The sequence below is a fragment of the Pristiophorus japonicus genome, unplaced genomic scaffold (assembly GCF_044704955.1).
Source record: "Pristiophorus japonicus isolate sPriJap1 unplaced genomic scaffold, sPriJap1.hap1 HAP1_SCAFFOLD_182, whole genome shotgun sequence".
Lineage (NCBI taxonomy): Eukaryota > Metazoa > Chordata > Chondrichthyes > Pristiophoridae > Pristiophorus > Pristiophorus japonicus.
The window spans coordinates 339,270-356,138 of record NW_027251505.1 but is presented as its reverse complement, the minus strand read 5'-3'; the positions used below and the strand labels follow the sequence as shown (position 1 = coordinate 356,138).

At 47.1% G+C, this 16,869-nt stretch overlaps 1 non-coding gene across 1 annotated transcript; it reads right to left on the bottom strand.

Moving 5' to 3' along the window:
- Positions 1-7,311: 7,311 nt before the first annotated feature.
- On the bottom strand, positions 7,312-7,383 carry trnaw-cca (transfer RNA tryptophan (anticodon CCA)). Its single transcript has one exon. It is a non-coding gene; the product is annotated as a tRNA-Trp (tRNA).
- Positions 7,384-16,869: the final 9,486 nt, after the last annotated feature.

Here is a 16,869-nt window from a genome sequence, read left to right as displayed (position 1 = left end):
ACTGAGGTGAATGATCAGTCATGATCATATTGAATGGTGGTGCAGGCTCGAAGGGCCGAATGGCCTACTCCTGCACCTGTTTTCTTTGTTTTTATGTTTCTATGTTTCTATGCAAAGCACATAAAAAAATGGTTGAAGTATCGACTCTGCCTCAGTTAGCATTTCTTTCATTCTGCAAAAGAAGGTGACGGGTTAATTAATGATGCAATCCCGTGAAAGCAACACACAAGTTGAACAAAAAAACATACGGTGACTGGCAGGTGAGCGCTGCTTCTGACACCCGGTGGGAATGGGCGGGGATTTTAAAGCCCCTTGTATTGTGAAACCTTCATTTTGTCAAACATTTCCGATGTGCTGTCTCGACCTCGTGGCGTAACGGTAGTGCGTCTGACCCCAGATCACGTCGAGGTCACTGTTCTTCAGGATAATTCGGGAATTAATATTTTCTTTGCTGTTTGGCAATAACCAGACCCTTGCTCCAATGTCTGTCTCACTGTTTCCCCGGTGTCAGGCAGAGATACTCCTGCTGCCCTCATTTATTTCATGTGACAGGACACAAAAGTTCAAAGTAAACCTGTAGTTGGCCACATATTGCCCTAAACAGTCAGGATGGCCGAGCGGTCCAAGGTTCTGTGTTCAGGTCGCAGTCTCCTCTGGAGGTGTGGGTTCACCTCACACTTCTGACACTTCCTGTTTTTAATCATTAAGTAAAACTCATTGTTTGACACCACGACCAACGCCGAAAAAGTGGGATTTTGCAGTCCACCTGCTCGCTCAACACTTCCGTCTGACCTGGTGCTGAAAGTGGAGATGTTTCCGCAGTGTTGCGGTTAACATGTTCGCCTCACATGAGAAAGCTCACCAGGCGGGATTATTTTCTGGAACTTTCTCCTCATGCATGCTCAGGGGCGAGTTTGTTCTCCTGTGAAATGTCATAAGATCATAAGCATGTGAGGATTAGGGGCCGGAGTAGGCCATTCGTCCCTTCGAGCCTGGTCCACCATTCAAGAAGATCCTGGCAGTTCCTCGACAGCAAGTTTAAACATCTGGGGCGAAGCTGTAATCAACGACAAAAAGGTGCATTTTGCAGAAGCCCAGCTAAATCAGTCAGTAAATCATGAGATTCTAAATCTCAGGGTCAGAGGTGCGAGCCCACGTTTGGTGATTATTTTTCATCGAATTATATAATCAGAAGTTTACAGCACGGAAGGAGGCCATTTCGGCCCATCGTGACCGTGCCGGCCAATAACAGGCTCTCCAGCCTAATCCCACTTTCCAGCTCTCGGTCCATAACCCTGCAGGTTACGACACTTCAGGTGCACATCCAAGCACTTTTTAAATATGGTGAGATTTTCTGCCTCTCCCACCCTTTCAGGCAGTGAGTTCCAGACCTCCACAACCCTCTGCGTGAAGAAATTTCCCCTCAAATCCCCCCTACACTTTCTACAAATGACTCAAAATTTATGCCCCATGGTTGTTGACCCCTCTGCTAAGGGAAATGGGCCCATTCTGTCCACTATATCAAGGCCCCTCATAATTGTATACACTTCAATGATGCCTCCCCTCAGCCCACTTTGTTCCAAGAAAAACAACCCCAGCCTATCCAATCTGTCCTCATAGCTAAGATTCTCCACTCCCGATAACATCCTCGAAATCTCCTCTGTAAGTCTCCAGTGCAATCACAGTCTTCTTCCTGTAAAGTGGTGACGAGAACTGCACGCAGTACTCCAGCTGTGGCCTAACCAGTGTTTTATATTCAAGCATAATCCACCTGCTCTCTTATTCTAGGCCTCGGCTAATAAAGGCCAGCATTCTGTATGCCTTCTTAACCAGCTAATCCACCTTGCCTGCTACCTTAAGGGATCTGTGGACATGCACTCCCAGGTCGCTTTGTTCCTCTACAATTCTCAATGTCCTACCATTTAATGTTTAATCTCTTTCTATTGTGTCTGTAAGCACTCAAGTAATGACTCCATGAGGCAAGGTATTGTACTTGAACTGTGGTGACCTGAGTCCATTTATTGTAGCTCCTGAGTGAGGGGACATTATGGTGAGCTCCGTTTTATACCTAGTTACCTGTCGTGTACCGGCGACCACAAGATCTCCACCAGTTGCACCCTTTGGTGGTACAGGCATCGTATATACAGTGTGAAGATACATCCAGTAGTCTTATGTAACTGTACATTGTGTGTACAGGGAGTATACTTATATTAAACAGACACAACATCACTCTCCCCAAAGTCTTGTGCCACTGGCCTTTGCATTGTGTGCTCTGGCCCGAGACTTGAGTGCCCAAAGCCCTTGCACCTTGTCGATGCTTTGGCTTGGTTCTCTCCCTGTGGACCCCCAAGTCCTTATTACCACGATATTGGGAAATGTTCAGCAGTGGATGGTTGGAGGTTGCAGTGGGGGTTGTGTGGGTTCTGGGTGTGATCCATGTGTGTCCATGGCTACATACATTCATTCCCCCACTGCACCCTCCCCCCCCCCCATACATAGACCATGTGTGTGGCTCAACACCTGCATGTGCAGACCTGTACAGACAGAAAGAACAAAAAAACATCGGATTAGTTACATCACTGTTTGGGTTCTACAGTAGTGGAACAAGTACATTTTACAGGTAAGGTACATACGTGGTATCACAGTCTTGCCCCTGGGTTGTGTAGGTGCAGGTGGGTGAGGACACTAGTTCCAGAGTAACCAGACTGTGTGCAGGTTGTCTGATGGTGGCGCTGTGTCCCCTGCCAGCTGGGTGGGCTTAGATCGCTCACCTAGCTGAGTCTCAGAGCCTTTGCCGTTGCCTAGTGATGGGCAGAGCCACAGGAGTGTGTGGCCTCCCTGTCCTCCTTTGAAGGGTGCGGTGTCTCCCTGCTGCTCTTCAGCGATAGTGGGAGCCTGGTCATCCCAGGTCCCGTTGGGAGGGCAGGAGGATGCTATCCGCTCGCTCCCAGTACTGGCATTGGTGGCCAGAGAGTTAGAGCCGATCGGGGGCAGGGTACCGGTCGTGGTGCCTTTGCCGTCCGCTGATCACTGGCCCTGCAGCTGGTATGCTCCCTCTGTGTGTGGCCACACTCACTGGGGTATCACATTGGTCCCGGAGGGGCAGGCTACATGATCGCGGGACCTGGGTGCTGACGGGAGGTTGCCCTTGGTTTTGTCGGCATGCTTGTAAATCCCAGCATCGCACGTCATCACTTCGTTTACTCTCACAATACATTGGTTCTGACCGCAATTGCCCGACTTATCATGATTCGTTACATTTACAAACTTGAAATTGTCAGTTACATCTTTTACATTTGTATCACCATCATCGCTGTATAAAGATTGGAACTGTCCCTTTAATTGTGATGGGTTGCCGGTCTCCTTTAAGAGGGTCTTTCAATCTTTACCCCAATCCTGTTCGCCGTTCGGCATCACGGGTTGCTCCCTTGTGGTCTGGCTGCCGCCATCTTGACTTCAGGCCCTTCATCTCGTGGTCCAGACGCCATCTTCTTTCTCTCCTTGAGGTAGGCTGCAGTGATCCTTTTCTCCCCAGGCTCTGCCACGGAAGACAGAAAGTTATCTTCTGCGTGAATTTTCTTCTCCGGAGTCCTGCCACTGGAGCCTGGAAGGTGAGGTCTGGTTGTTTGGGCTGGATCATCTCGCCGTTGGTTGAGCGGTCTGTGTCGTGGCCTCACAGTCGAGTTGGGCGGTTGGTTTTTCAGGTGTTGTGCTAGATCCAACTTCGGGGCCATGGGGGATGTCGATCGCTGGAGGTTGGAGCTATTCCCAGCTCCAAGTGATCTTTTTCATCCATCTTCTTCCTAATAGCTTTGGACCATCCCCAGCAACGAACCACAAATGTAACCTGTGCATCTCGCCGCCATGGGACACCTGGACATCCACGCTGCCAACGACTGGGATATATCGTTTGTGTAGGTGAGCAGTTTCACTTCGATCGGGATCATTTTAGGTCGTTCGATTGGATTGTCCCAGAGTTTCTCAAAGGCTGCCTGATTCATCAGTGACTGGCTCGCCCCTGTGTCCACCTCCATCGTGACTGGAACATAGTTGACTTCAACTTCCATTTTCACCGGGGAACTCTCGGTGGTGCAGGTTAACACTACGTACACCTCATCGTCGCTGGACTCCGGATGATCAGCCAACTCTTCATCGTTTCGGTGAGTATGATTTCTCTTGCATATTCGCTGGAGGGGGCCCTTCATGTTACAGCCTTTGCAAGTATAGTCTTTATAGCGGCACTGGTGGGCCCTGTGATTTCCTCCACAGCGCCAGCTTGGGGTTGGCCGGTTGGCCACATGTGGCGGACTCAGGATTGTGGGACTCGGGGTTCTGTTCTCTCTTCCCTGAGAGAGACTGCTAGCAGCAGCCCGGCCTCTAAAAGGCACCTTTCGGTTCACAGTACTTGCAGGGTTAGAGTCCTGGGGGTGAGACATCGACTTGGAATCGCAGGCCGAGATCATGAACGCCTGGCTCACGTTAATTGTCTTCTGCAGGGTGACCGTGGTGTCCGCAGAGAGCAGCCTGTGGAGAAGGCCCTAGTGACCGATTCCAATAACAAAGATGTCCCTTAGTGGTGAGGTGAGGTGATCACTAAAATCACATGGTGCAGACAATCGTCTCAGGTCTGCAGCATATTTTGCGATTTCTTGGCCTTCGGATCCACCGGTGGGGAGAGAACCGGTGTCTGGCTGTGAGGATGCTCTCTTTAGGTTTGAGCTGTTCCTGTATCAGCGTTACGAGCTCAAGATATGTTATTGTCTTCTCTGGGACAAGCAGGTCCCTGACAAGGCCATAGACGGTGGGCCCACAACTACTGAGCAGGATAACTCTGCACTTATCAGCCAGCGAGGTCGGGTCGTCTCCCCCCATGTCATTTGCAATAAAGAAGTGTTCAAGCCTTTCCACAAAATCCTTCCAATCTTCCCCATCGGCGAATTGTTCAAACGTGCCAAGGTTAGCCATTGTCACATGGAAATTCGTATTCTCGTCACCAGTTATTGTGTATGTAAGCACTCTAGTAATGACTCCACGAGGTAAGGTATTGTACTTGAACTGTGGTGACCTTAGTTCACTTATTGCAGCTCCTGAGTGAGGGTACAGTTCTGTGAGCTCCCTTTTATACCTGGTTACCTGTTGTGTACAGGTGACCCCGATGTCTCCACCAGTTGCACCCTCTGGTGATACAAGCATAGTGCATACAGTGTGAAGATACATCCAGTGGTCTCATGTAACTGTACATTGAGTGTACAGGGTGTATACTTATTTTATACATGCACAACAAAGATCATCGGTTAATTAATGGTGTTTTCCCGTGAAAGCAGGATAAAATTTATCAATGATTTAATTTCTGCATTTGGAAAGACATGGGTTAATCACGGATAGTCAGCATGGGTTTGTTCAGGGAAGGTTTTGTCTGACTCACTTGATTAAATTTTTTGAGGAGGTAACCAAGTGGATCGATGAGGGCAGTGCGTATGATGTAGTGTATAATGATTTTTGCAAAGCTTTCGCCAAGTTCCCACATGGAAGACTGGTCACGAAAGTAAAAGCCCATGGGATCCAGGGCAAAGTGCCAAGTTGGATCCAAAATTGGCTCAGAGGCAGGAAGCAAATGGTAATGTTTGATGGGAGTGTTTGGGACTGGAAGGATGGTTCCAGTGGGGTTCCACAGGGCTCAGTGCTTGGTCCCTGACTTTTAGTGGTAACATCAATGATCTAAACTTAAATATAGGAGGTATGATTAAAACGTTTTCAGGTGACACTAATTTAATCCAGAGAAGTGTGAGGCTGTGCATTTGGGGAGGGCAAACAAGGAAAGAAACACACATTAAATGGTCGGACATTGAGAAGTGTGGAAGAACAAAGGGACCTTGGAGTGCATGTCCACAGATCCCTGAGGGTAGCAGGCCAGTTGGATAAGGTGGGTAAGAAGACGCACGGAATGCTTACCTTTATTGGCTGAGGCATGGGATAGAAGAGCAGGTTGGTTATGCTTGAAATGTATAAAACACTGGTTCGGCCACAGCTGGAGTATTGCATGTAGTTCTGGTCAACGTATTACAGTAATTATGTGATTGTACGAGAGGGTACAGAGGAGATTTACGAGGATGTTGCCAGGTGTGGAGAATCTTAGCTGTGAGGACAGATTGGATCGGCTGGGTTTGTTTTAATTGGAACAGAGGAGGCTGAGGGGAGACAACATTGAGATGTATAAAATTATGAGGGGCGTAGATATAGTGGATAGCAGAGGGGTCAACAATCAGGGGGCATATATTGAAAGTAATTGGTAGAAGGTTTAAAGAGGATTTGAAGGTAAAATTCTTCATGCAGAGGTTTGTGGGGGTCAGGAACACGCTGCCTGAAAGAATGGCGGAGGTAGATACCACAAGTAAAAAGTATTTGGATGTGCACCTGAAGTGCCGTAACCTGCAGGGTTATGGACCCAGAGCTGGAAAGTGGGATGAAGCTGGATCGCCTCTTGTTGGCCGGGGTGGAAGTGATTGGCCAAAATGGCCTCCTTATGTGCTGCAAACTTCTCTCAATCTATAATTCTATGAAAAATGTAAATGTCCAATGTGGGTGTCGAAACCACGACCCTGAGATTAAAAGTCTTATGTTTTACTGACTGAGCGCGCCAGGCTTCTGCCAAATATACCGTTCTCTCACTGATTGCAGACAGGCGCCTGTTGGCTCTGCCCCAGATGTTTAAACTTGCTGTCGAGGAACTGCCAGGATCTTCGTGAATGGTGGACCAGGCTCGAGGGGCCGAATGGCCTATTCCGGCCCCTAATTCTTACATGCTTATCATCTTATGAACCTTTCACAGGAGAACAAACTCGCCCCTGAGCATGCATGAGGAGAAAGCTCCAGAAAATATTCCCGTCTGGTGAGCTTTCGCGTGTGAGGCGAACGTGTTAACCGCGACACTGCGGAAACATCTCCACTTTCAGCACCACGTCAGACGGAAATGTTAAGCGAGCAGGTGAACTGCTGAATCCCAGTTTTAAGGAGTTGGTCGTGGTGTCAAACAATGAGTTTCGCTTAATGATTCAAAATAATAAATGTCAGAAGTTGGATTCAAACCCACACCTCCAGAGAAAACTGCGATCTAATCACAGCACCTTCGACCGCTCGGCGGTGTGTGTGGCCACCTGCAAGTTGATTTGGAACTTGTGTGTCCTGTCACATGAATTAAATGAGGGCAGCAGGCGTATCTCTGCCTGACACCGGGGAAACAGTGAGACAGACTTGGAACAAGGGTCTGGTTATTGCCAAACTGCAAAGAAAATATTAATTCTGAAAGAACAGTGACTCCGACGTGATTTGAACACGCAACCTTCTGATCTGGAGTCAGACACGCTACCGTTGCGCCACGAGGCCTACACAATGTGCTTGAGATGTTCCTCTATATGAAGCTTTCACAATACAAGGGGCTTTAAATTCCCCGCCCATTCCCACCAGGTGTCAGAAGCAACGCTCACCTGCCAGTCACCGTATGTATTTTTCTTAAACTTTTGTGTTGCGTTTATGGAAAAGCATCATTAATTAACCCGTCACCTTCATTTGCACAATGAAAGAAATGCTAACTGAGGGACAGTCGATACTTCAAACATTTGTCCTGTGCTTTGCGGAGCGGGCAGGGAAGTGGACCTGAGTCCATGATCGCATCCATCATGATCGTATTAAATGGTGGAGCAGGCTCGAGGGGCGTATGACCAACTCCTGCTCCTAATTCTTTTGTTCTTATGTTCTTTAGCATGTTGACCCATTTAAACACTGTATTGCCGATGTCACCAGGAATCTTGGGCAACTTTTGTCAAATTTAACAGCACCAGTTATTCCTTCCGTGCAGAGAAATTAGAATCAGTCGTGAAGATAAAATCCCATGTTGATCATTTTCAGATTCAACGCAGTAGGATTTCAAATAAAGTGAAAGAATTTTACAGTGAAAAGATTTGGAAGTTTTACTTGTATTTGTGTCTTTAATTAAACTTTGTGGCGTCTGACTCCCGTTCATGCCTCTGCTGAATAAGAAAGGAGGGTTTGACGTTGACCAGACTGCACTGCCCCTGATATTTGTGAGCTCATCCTTTATATTCAGTGGTTTCTCACCCTTTGATTGGTTGCAGTGTGGCGGATATCACGTTGGCCTCACACGCGAAAGGTCCCCGGTGGATCCGTTTTCTCTCACTGAAAGTTATCTATTTATTGGTTAAATAAAGAGCAATTCAGGAATAAGGGAGCCTTTCTACCAGGAGAATAAATAGCTAATAAAAACAGCAAATGCTGGAAATCTCAGCAGGTCAGGCAGCATTTTCCAGGAGACTAAACTCTCCTCCGATTGTTCCCTTATAGCAAGTTAAACCATCATGTTTCTACCCAGAATCAAACCGGGTACTTTTCACGTATAAAGCAAATGTGATAACCACTGCACTACAGAAACATCTGGCACAGCAGCCCCAACAGAGGGGAGCTGACCAGTGAGCTCCCTCTGTGCTGATCGGGAATGTGTTGGCTCACCTTAAACAACTTCTGTCCCACACTGAAAGCTCTCAATCCTTCTCCTCCGCTGCCCTTTACAGAAATGTCACGGATCACCCAGCCACAGTGTTCACTTCCACATCCTCACAGTGGGGCCACAGAGGCTCCTACCGTTTCCCCGCGATCAGTGAACTCACCCAGTTTGTAAAATTAAACCCCGAACACGTGCCCGGCAAAGGGCAGGAGAAGCCAGATAGTCTGTATGCTCGATCTATCACAGAAAGTCTTGGTATTCATGGTGATTACAGCAATTATTAATCGTCTCACAAACCTCAATTATTTTTATGCGATGAATTGATCGAGAATTAAAACCAGTTTAGTGCGCCGGATCTTAATCCCTCGACCACCAGGGAACGGTTAAGATACATATAGATATATTTATATATATTTATATATGAACCTGAATATCAACGGCTCGCTACCTAGACCTCATGGTGCAACGGTAGTGCGTCTCACTTTCAGTGAGAGAAATTGTTCCACAGTGATACCCATTTCATCTTTTGTTCCCTTTTAAACACTAGAAACTGAGACAGGGGGAATAAATAGAGAAATAAAAGCACAGGGATAAAGACAAGAGGAAGAGAGAAGGGGAAAGATACTGTCCCCACCCAGAACTAATGCAGAAACCCCTCTGCTGCGCTCGGGGCGGCCACCCACAGCCTGGATACACTAACGGGAGAACACCAGCGGCAGGTCGGGGCCATAAAAGGAACGGCGAGCGGCCCTGGGAGCAGCTTGGAGGTCCCGGGAGACTACTCCAGGGAGCAGCGCGAGGTGGTGCAGGAGGGTGGCGGCAGCGAAGTGTGACGTCATCAAGGTCCAGGTCGGTGATTGGAGCGTGGGCAGATACAGCAGGAGCGGCGAGATCGGGGCGAAGGAGCGGTGAGAGACTGTAGAGGGATGTGATCGGTGCCCAGCAGAGGCATGAGTTCGGGGCCAGGGGCCCAGGATTAGCACGGGCTAGCCCACACTGCGATATGTGTGTGCACTAGGTCCGTGCAGCAGAGCTGGTTGCCTGTCGTCTTGGTTAACCCTTGCCACTGGACCAAGACCTCGCTCTGTCAAGCCCGTGTGATGGCTGGGGTGCAACGGCCACGACACGTTAAAAAAATCCACGCACAGGCATCTTCCACCCTTCGGGATGTCGTTCGGATCCTTCATTGAAACAGCTGTGAATTCATCCTTTTTCAGCGTGGAAGCAAGTCATCCTCGTTTCGAGGGACCGCCTATGATGATGATGATGATGGATATATTAACGTCCCAACAGCTCATTGACTGCAGGAGTGGGACCGTGCGGCGCTTCAGAAGACATGTCGAAAAGGCCAAGTCACTAATTTCGTCTCATGTGCTCCTCCGATCAAGAACAGCAACACACATTAAAAATGCTTCAATAATGGTTACATCTTATCTCCACATTTGTTTAGTAGGTGGTTTGTTGGTCTAGGGGTATGATTCTTGCTTCGTTGGTTGTTACTTGAAATTTGCAGAAAGATCCTGGCTTCAAATCCCAGACCAGCCTTGAGATTGCATTGAAATTTTGCAAAGAAGGACTTGTATTTCTGCAGCGTCTGTCAGGAACTCATGATGCCCCAAAGCGCTTTGCAGCCGTTGAGTTGCCTTTGAAATGTTGTCATTTGAAGAAAGATCTGCCCAAATCACCTCAACTCTTTGCAAACGAGTGCATAGAATCAAAGAAGTTTACAGCACGGAAGGAGGCCATTTCGGTCCATCATGTCCGCGCCGGCCAACTCGAGGCTATCCAGCCTAATCCCACTTTCCAGCTCGAGGTCCATAACCCTGCAGGTTACGGCACATCAGGTGCACATCCAAGCACTTTTTAAATGTGGTGAGGGTTTCTGGCTCTACCACCCTTTCAGGCAGTGAGTTCCAGACCCCCACAGTCCTCTGCATGAAGACATTTCCCCTCTAAACTTTCGGCCAATTACTTTAAATTTATGCCTCCTTGTTTCCCTCTGCTAAGGGAAATAGGTCCTTTCTATCCACTATATCTCGGAACCTCATCATTTTATACACCTCAATGAGGTCTCCCCTCAAGCTCTGTTCCATGGAAAACAAACCCAGCCTATCTAATCTGTCCTCATGGCTACGATTCTCCACTCCCAGCAACATCCTCGTAAATCTCCTCTGCATCATCTTCAGTGCAATCATGTCCTTCCTGTAATATGGCGACCACAACTGCAAGCAGTACTCCAGCTGTGACCTAACCTGCCCCACCGACCCCATCTCTTGTATTCTATGCCTCGGCTAATAAAGGCAATCATTCCATATTCCTTCTCAACCACCTTAGCTAGCTGGCCTGCTACTTTCAGTGATCTGTGGACATGCACTCGCTGGATTCTGGGGAGGACCCAGCTGATTGGAAAACTGCAAATGTAATGCCCCTATTTAAAAAAGGAGGCAGACAAAAAGCAGGAAACTATAGACCAGTTAGCCTAACATCTGTGGTTGGGAAAATGTTGGAATCCATTATTAAAGAAGCAGTAGCAGGATATAGAAACATCGAAACATAGAAAATAGGTGCAGGAGTAGGCCATTCGGCACTTCGAGCCTGCACCACCCTTCAATAAGATCATGGATGATCATTCAGCTCAGTACCCCTTTCCTGCTTTCTCTCCATACCCCTTGATCCCTTTAGCTATCAGGGCCACATCACCCTCTTGAATATATCTAACATCTGGCATCAACAACTCTGCGGCAGAGAATTCTACAGGTTAACAACTCTCTGAGCGAAGAAGTTTCTCCTCATCTCAGTCCTAAATGGCTTACCCCTTATCCCTTAGACTCCGACCCCTGGTTCTGGGCTTCCCCAACATCGGGACCTGTCCAGTCCCGTCAGAATTTTATATGTTTCTATGAGTCTTCCAAACTCCAGTGATCTCTCGATCCCTTGATTCCCCGACACTCGAAAAATCTATCTAACGCAGCCTTGAATATATTCAGAGACTCAGCATTCACAAGCATGTGGGGCAGAAAATTCCAAAGATTCATATCCCTCTGAGTGAAGAAATTCCTCCTCATCTCTGTCTTAAATGGCCGACCCCTTAACCTGAGACTGTGGCCCCTGGTTCTAGACACTCCAGCCCGGGGGAAACAACCTCTCAGCATCTACCTTGTCAATCCCCTTCAGAATATTGTGTTTCAATGAGATCACTTCTCATTCTTCTAAACTCAGGAGAGTATCGGCCCATTCTACACAATCTCTCAACTTAAGACAGTCCTCTCATCCCAGGAATCAATCTGGTGAACCTCTGTTGTACCACCTCCCAGGCAATTATTTCCTTCCTCAAATAAGGAGACCAAAACTGTGCGCAGTACTCCAGGTGTGGTCTCACCAGGGCCCTGTACATTTGTAGCAAGACTTCCTTACTCTTGTACTGTGGGCTATATATTAGGTACTATGGGCCGAGTGCCCTGTTTTTTGGCTGTTTCGATGGTTGTATAAAAAGTTATTAAAATTGACAGTTGCTCGGGAAATATATTTGTATTTCCTTCAGTGTACTCCTTACTCTTCAAGGGCTAGATTTTCCCCAAGCAGTTTTGTCGGCGCACTGACCTCAAGCGCATCGACTTTGCGCGCTGGAAATGGCTCATGGAAAAACTCGCCCCATCCTGGCCGCTGTGTACAGTCCCCGGAGTCCTGGCGTGGCGTCGATGGTGAAGTGTGGGGCGGAGCCAAATGCCTGCGCTGAAAACACTGCTGACACCTTCGCACATGGGCAGTAGGGAGAGAAAACTTGGCACTCTGCCATTTTTAAGCAGTGTCAAACCCGATGAAAAGCACAGCAGCTTCTCAGCTTCTCCGGTCGCTCGGCGGGCTCTCCCCCTGTCCCTCCCCGATAAAACGCACAGCTCCAGCAGCTGCAACTTCTCCGGTCCACAAGCTCACACTTCTCCGGTGTGTAGAGGCAGTATTTCCCCTTCTCTCTTCCTCTTGTCTATATCCCTCGGCTTTGTTTTCTGTATTTATTCCCCCGGCCTCATTTTATGTGTTTAAAAGGGAACAAAAGATGAAGTGTGTGACACTCTGGAACAATTTCTCTCACTCAAATATATCTATTTAGTGAAGTGAAATAAAGAGCAATTGAAGAATAAGGGAGAAGGCAATGTCACCCTTTTGACAGGAGAATAAACTCGCCCATGGCTGCTCATCCACAGAAAGTTTAAACATAATCTTCCTGCACGGGATCCTTCCGCGCGGAAAGCAAACGTGATAACGGCTCCACTGCGGAAACCGCTCTGACCAGAAGTACAGCAGAGGGCAGCTGACCAGTGAATGCATTCTGTGCTGATCCGGAATGTGTTGGCTCACCTTAAACAACTTTTGTCCCTCACTGACAGCTGTCAATCCTTCTCCTCCGCTGCCCTTTACACAAACATGTCACTGATCCCCACCCACCACCCCACATCCCCATCGTGTTATTTTCCATGTTAGCACAGTGGGGCCGCGGAGACACCTACTCTCTCCCCACGGTTAGTGAACTCAGTCAGTCTGTAAAATTAAAGGGGAACAATGTCCCGCAAAGGGCAGGGGAAGGGAGAGAGTCTGTAACCTGGGTTTAATTGTTTGTCAAAGGCTACCCGTCCTGTTGTGTATTTCCAGCAGTTTCCTACTTTCACAGGTGGAGATACCGGGGCTGGACCATGTTCCTTAAATACAATGAGGTCGGGATAAAGGTTCCTCACATACTAAGGGCAAATTAAATGATTGAAGTTCTACAATGGATTAATTAATGATGTTTAAATCAATGAATCTATTTTTCCACATGAGATGCATGTAACTCTTTCTTCTAAGGTTTTAATTTTGATGGAAGTGCAATTTCCCTGGCCGGAAATCGACCCAGGGCCGCGGTGGTGAGAGCGCCGAATCCTAATCACTGGACCACCAGGGAACGCTGCATTGCTGCATCGCTGCATCGTAATGCTTGGTGTCATTATTGTCCTTTTCAATCCACTTGTTTCACAACGAAACACATCGTAACCGTGATCTGAATTTAACGCCACGTCATTCATTGAAATCACCTTTAAATGATTGGGTAAAACCACTCCTTGTACCACCGAAAAACAGCTTCGATTCCAGGTCAGGGCGGTAACTTCTGTAACAGCTTTTTTCAATTCAAAACCTTATAAAATTGAAGACATGCAGCTAATAAGAAAAAATAAGAATTAATTAAATCACAGTTAAATAACCGATAACCTTTTTCAGGATGAAATAAATATTAATATAGCTACTGAGGGACAGTAGTATCTTTAATCATTCATTTTCTCTTTACATGTGATGAATTTTTATCCCGATCTCATTTACATGCTGTATGAGAAATTGTAAGTGTTTATGACTCAGTTGTAAAACCATTGATTGTGTGTGTGTCTCTTCTTGATAGGAGGAGCACTTGAGACCGAAGTTCCAGTTCGATATATGCATCAATAGAATCAATTTTCACCAGTTCCTTTAAACCCAATAACATAATTTATTTTGATTGGACTGGATGGAGGAACATGATCCATGTAAAAAATTGTTATCGTTTTACTTGTGCTGAATGCTCATAAAAGTATTGGAGTGGGAACTCACTGGATAACAGCAAAGCTTGCAATGTTTGCGGAATATATTCGTGCAGCCAAAATGCACAATGACAACCCGGAACTGTGCGGCACCGAATCCTCGGGGAAAAACATTAAAAGGCTTCGCCCGGAGATGGGTTTGGATTACCCACCTTTCAGTTACCAGCCGAATGCACTAAACCATTGCGCCACAGATACACACTGCAAGACATGCAAAACCAGGGTGTCAGTCTGTTAAAGCTTCAGATTGCTCCGACCGCGATCGAACTTATCCACTCTCAGTTGTACTTTTCCCAAGAAAAAGGGTGGGACATTCATTGTGGATGTGTGGATGTAGTCTGGTCCCGCACACTGCAGACACTTCCATGTCACCACCAACAAGCTCTCCCACAACCGGTGTGATCTACCTTCCAGCCTTCCGGTGCCTTGTCTGTGACGAAGTATGGTTCAAAAGTTTTGGAATAGTTGGTTCCATGGTGTAATGGTGAGCACTCTTGATTTTAAATCTAGCGATCTGAGTTTAAATCTCGGTGAAACCTAAATTCTTGTTGTCCCAGCTGCTGAAAATTTGGGACAAACAAGTGAAAGACACCTGGTGCTGGTGGGCAGTTTTGTTGCCTTTTTCATTGATGCTTGATCTACAAGTCTAGTTGTCAAATTGTGTGCTCAACCGTCAGTTATCTGCTGCAAATCACCGGAGGACAAATCACTTTGTTGTCTAATGCTGCCTTTGTCTGCACAATGTGTGCTGAGATTATCTGTGCAATATGCATTCCGCAGGATGAATAAAAGCAATGCTTTTTGAAATGCAGGCACTGCATGTTTTGCACTCGATAAAACGTTGCATTTTCTTTTCATTAATTTTACATTAATGCATTGCAATGCCAATGCACTTTTTACGTGGCAAGATCGATAATCAGCAGAGCGTAATGAAGACATCGCAAAGTTTCTGTTTAAAGAATGGACTCAGTCGAGAATATTCTGTGGATTTTATTTTTCTGAGACTATTTTCCCTGTGCTGGGGTCACCCTGCGCAAATATGTGAAAAAGCTGGTTTTGTTAAAACTTCAGAGACCGCATGGCAGTTCGCTCGGACAAAAGAGCTGTCAGTCATCCATTGACAAAAGAGCTGTGGGCCAGGAAGGGGGGCCACTGACAAAGCCACTCTAATTTGTAAAAGCACTTCTCACCTCCATCTCAGAAGGAGACACAGAACAATGAACCCACCAGCCTGGCCAGCCAAGGAGGAGCTGGGTCTTTCCCAACACAAAGGCTCAGAGAGATGCCCAGACTAAGGGCCATCAGCCCAATGCATGGGTGGGATGGCCCATCACTGACTAAGTACCCGTGCTTAGAAACAAAGGGGCTTTAAAGATTGGCGGGAAAGATAGGGGTAGCAAGACTCCCAGAAAGACAGGGTCCTTTCCACTTTATTTTTAGCTTGGAGCTTGGTGTGAAGCTTGGAGCTTGCAGCTTGCAGCTTGTGTCTAGAGAGAGCCCTCTCTCCCTCTCGCTCTCGCTCCACCGATCGATGTACCAGAGGAAGGGGCCGCAGTACTGCAGAAGAAGCCACCGAGACTGAAGACCAGGCAGTGACTTCCCACAGCTGAGCTGAGCAAGGAAACGGGCTGCGTGTGGTGGTGAACATGGTCGCGAGTGTCCCAAGCCATTAACCAGATATCCCAGGCCAGCTGGGTAAGGGCTCAGGGTTTTCTCAGAAGTGAAGCTTTCCAGGGCTATTCTGGGGAGGGTAATTCATTGGTAGGGGTGGGGTTAGATTCCACCAGGGAATTACTGCGTGTTACCAGATTCATTTCTGTACTGTATGTATGTTGTTTGTAACCGGGATTTTATTCTCCACAGAGACAGTGATTTCGTTTAGAAGTGCATGTTTTAGACAGTGTATGTTAGACCAAATAAATATACTACGTTTTTTCACTGAAGCATCCCTTTCCGTGACTCATTTACTTTACACTCTGAATAATAATTCTCGGATCTAGAACTTTCGTAAGGTGGGGGCGATTCAAGCCGTCCGTCTGGCAATTGGGCGAGGATCACAAACACTTACAATATTTACGAAAGGATATACTTGCTTTGGAGTCAGTTCAGAGAAGGTTCACTGGGTTGACTCCGGAGATGAGGGGGTTGACTTATGAGAAAAGGTTGAGCAGGTGGGGCCTCTACTCATTGGAATTCAGAAGAATGAGAGGTGATCTTATCGAAACGTATAAGATAATGAGGGAGCTTGATAAGGTGGATGCAGAGAGGATGGTTCCACTGATAGGGGAGACCAGAACTAGGGGGCATAATCTCAGAATAAGGGGCCGCCCATTTAAATCTGTGATGAGGAGGAATTTCTTCTCTCAGAGGGTTGTAAATCTGTTGAGCTCACTGCATCAGAGAGCTGAGAAAGCCACGACATTTAATACATTTAAGACAGAGATAGCTTCTTAACTGATAAGACAATAAGGCTTATGTGGAACGGGCAGGGATGTGGACTTGAGTCCATGATCGGATCAGCCATGATCATATTAAATGGTGGAGCAGGCTCGAGGGGCCATATGGCCTACTCCTGCTCCTAGTTCTTAAGTTCTTATGTTCTGAATAGCGACACACAAAAAAATGCTTTGATCATGGTTACACCTTATCTTCACGTTTGTCAAACAGTTGGCTCGTTGGTCTCGGGCTGTGATTCTCTCTTCGGAGTTGTTCATTGAAATTTACGAGGGGTCCCAGAGGAGCCCTGAT